The sequence below is a fragment of the Mustelus asterias genome, unplaced genomic scaffold (genome assembly GCF_964213995.1).
Source record: "Mustelus asterias unplaced genomic scaffold, sMusAst1.hap1.1 HAP1_SCAFFOLD_201, whole genome shotgun sequence".
NCBI classification, from domain to species: Eukaryota; Metazoa; Chordata; class Chondrichthyes; order Carcharhiniformes; family Triakidae; genus Mustelus; species Mustelus asterias.
In genome coordinates, this window is record NW_027590192.1 from 630930 (window position 1) to 633776 (window position 2847).

The window sequence follows — 2847 nt, forward strand, 5'->3', positions numbered from 1 at the left end:
CGTCCCTGGGTGGTCTTGAACCACCAAGCTTTCAGTTAATAACTGAACGCGCTAACCAATTGCGCCACAGAGACTGAGATAACAAATGCGACAGATATTCTAAACTGGAGTGTCAATGGCCAGAATTCTATTTCTGCACAATTTGTTCCAGAACTGCAGCATGACCGCACCGTGTACAATTTTATACTGGTTTCTTTGGTTACGTTGATCCCGGAGCATTGCTGTAGTGTGTTGGTTATTCCCTTTCTCCTATGAATGTGCAGGTAAAATGAATCCATGTGCCTTAGCACAGGGAGGAATTCAATGGGAGGGAACGGAACTGACCACCAGAAGACCGAGGATCCAATATTTTCCATTCAGTCATCAATAACACCATTCCCAGCTGCACCCCCTTCCAAATATTGCGATCCATTTCCCTCAGGATCTGTCCAAAGATTTAATATTTTCCTTCTTTTCCCCTCATTTTGAACTGAGATTCGCTTCAATACCCAACAGAAATTGAATTGCAAACCTGAGGGCTAACCGTGGGAAACAGGTCTCTGGGTAAAACAAATGTTGATTTTCAGATTCACAGCACTCAGCTTTTCACTCAGATGAAGGAATTGATCACTGAAAAGCTTTGGAAACTTGGTGTGAATATTGATTGTGACTCACTCAGGTATTGTGTAAATGCTACTCGAAGGTTCAATGAGCGGGATATAATCTATGTAAGTTTTGCTGAGCTTGTGTTCGGTGTACTGGGAGGTTGTTTGAACCGGGTTGAATTTTGTGTCAGGAATGTGCAAGAACCCGCTGATTGAAGCTGCAGCCGCCGCCTTTTGCCGGCAGCGCAGTGGGTGATTGGAGAATGTGGGCTAAAATCCTGCTGCGTGTCCCTGTCTCACTCACGCGGAAGAGAGAATCATTGATGGAGTTACTTCTCCGACTGAAATGTTGCTTTGCGTGACTGTTAACGGAGGTAGCTCCGCAGGAGCTATTAATAATCTGATGCAAAGTAATATGGAGTAGTACTCCAATGGCGCAATCGGTTAGCACGTGGTACTTATGCAATAGTGTTGCCAGCAGGCTATGCCGAGGTTGTGAGTTTGAGGCTCACTTGGAACAGATGTGTTAGGTGAGGCGATGGCGTGCTAGCATTCTCGCTCGATCAGGTAACAGTCTGGGGACCAACATGGCAGCTTTTGAAATTTGAATACAATAAAGAAGATTGGAATTAAGAATCCACGAATGACCATGAAGCCACTGTCCATTGACCCATGATTCACTCATGTCCTTTAGGGAAGGTTCTTCGCTGATCTGGCCTACACGTGACTCCAGAGCCACAGCAGAGTTGTTGCCCCTCAACTAGGGATGGCCAATAAATGCGGGTCAGCGACGCTTATGTTCTACGAACGAACGATAAAGCCAGAACGTGCAGGTTTGAGAGAAGCTTTCTAAACCGTCAGAGATGGAAACAGGAGTAAGTGAAAAATATTGGGTTTGACTGTGCGCAGAGAGATGGGGAAGTGTAAAATACTGTTTTCAGTTAATTTTCAACAATACATTATTGATTTTCACTCTGAGTTTAAAACAACGTAGAGATGCGTTTGCAGTCGCGACTTTCTACTGTCAGCGGGTGATTGGAGACTGCGGCAAGAAATCCTGCTGCTTTTCCCTGTCTCACTCACTGTGGAGCCGGAGAAGAGAGAATCATTGTTGGGTTTGTTTCCCCGTCTGAAATGTGGCTTCAAGTGACTGTTATTAACGGAACACGCGCTGTCGGAGCCTTTAATAATCTGACACAAATCAATGGCAATCAGCCGAAATGTACAGGTTTGCGGGAAGCTTTCTGAACCGTCAGAGATGGAAACGAGAGTCAGTGAAAAATGTTCTGTCGGGTGTGACTGTGCACCGAACTGTCAAGGGGAAGGGTAAATGTAACACAGTGTCAGATACAGTATTCAGTTAATATTCAACAACAAACGTGAATTATTGTTATTTTCCTCACTCTGAGGTTGAAAGTATGTATAAATGTTTCTGCCCGCTGTCAAACCGAGAATATTTTGTTAGGTGAAAGTGGCAATCTCTACACTTACAGAAACAATGCGGTCCCTCCACCCTGGAAGCATTGAATGAATCTGTACCAGAGGTCACCATTGCAGATGTCAGAGCAACTTTCTGAAAGGTCAACCCACGGAAAGCAACAGGCCCGGATGGGGTACACGGACGAGCACTCAGATTCAGCACGGATCAGGTGCTGAGGGGATTCGCAGACATATTCAATCTCTCTTTACAATAATTTGGGGTCCCTATCGACCGTCATCCCAGTACCAAAGAAAAGCCAAGCAGCGTGCCTCAATGAATACCATCCGGTGGCTCTGACATCCATCATTCCGAAGTGCTCTGAAAGGCTACTAAAAGAACAAAGAACAATACAGCACAGGAACGGCCCTTCGGCCCTCCAAGCCCGCGCCGCTCCCTGGTCCAAACTAGACCATTCTTTTGTATCCCTCCATTCCCACTCTGTTCATGTGGCTATCTAGATAAGTCTTAAACGTTCCCAGTGTGCCCGCCTCCACCACCTTGCCTGGCAGCGCATTCCAGGTGCCCACCACACTCTGTGTAAAATATGTCCTTCTGATATCCGTGTTAAACCTCCCCCCCCACTCCCCCTCCCCCCTCACCATGAACCTATCACCCCTCGTGAACGTCACCACCGACCTGGGAAAAAGTTTCCCACAGTTCACCCTATCTATGTCTTTCATAATTTTATACACCTCTATTAGGTCTCCCCTCATCCTCCGTCTTTCCACACGTGGCACGAATCAATTGCAGTGTCCAGGACTGCCTGGATCCACTGCATTTCGC

General features: G+C 46.4%; 1 non-coding gene across 1 annotated transcript; it reads right to left on the minus strand.

Annotated features, from left to right (window-relative positions):
* trnan-auu (transfer RNA asparagine (anticodon AUU)) lies at positions 1 to 74 on the minus strand. Its single transcript has one exon. It is a non-coding gene; the product is annotated as a tRNA-Asn (tRNA).
* Between the last annotated feature and the right edge of the window lie 2773 nt (positions 75 to 2847).